The sequence below is a fragment of the Cicer arietinum genome, chromosome 3 (genome assembly GCF_000331145.2).
Source record: "Cicer arietinum cultivar CDC Frontier isolate Library 1 chromosome 3, Cicar.CDCFrontier_v2.0, whole genome shotgun sequence".
NCBI lineage: Eukaryota > Viridiplantae > Streptophyta > Magnoliopsida > Fabales > Fabaceae > Cicer > Cicer arietinum.
In genome coordinates this window covers 4,847,643-4,847,906 of record NC_021162.2, presented here as the reverse complement: position 1 = coordinate 4,847,906, position 264 = coordinate 4,847,643, and positions in this window count along the sequence as shown.

Genomic DNA, 264 nt, shown 5'->3' with positions numbered 1-264 from the left:
CTTGAAGAAAGGAATGAAAATGACATCACATGTTCTTACAATGCATTAAATGGAGGAATGAGAAAAAGCTCACATGTGAAGCTTTGTGAAGCTTTATGAAGCCATTGAAGAAAGAGAATGAAAAGGACTCCACACAATATTCAAACATTAAAGAAAGGAAAGAGAAAAGGACAACACATGTACCCAAGTGCCAAGAAAACAGTACCTCGTACTTGAACATGGAATGCATATTTTCAAATGAGCTGAATGGCATTTTCGTAAATA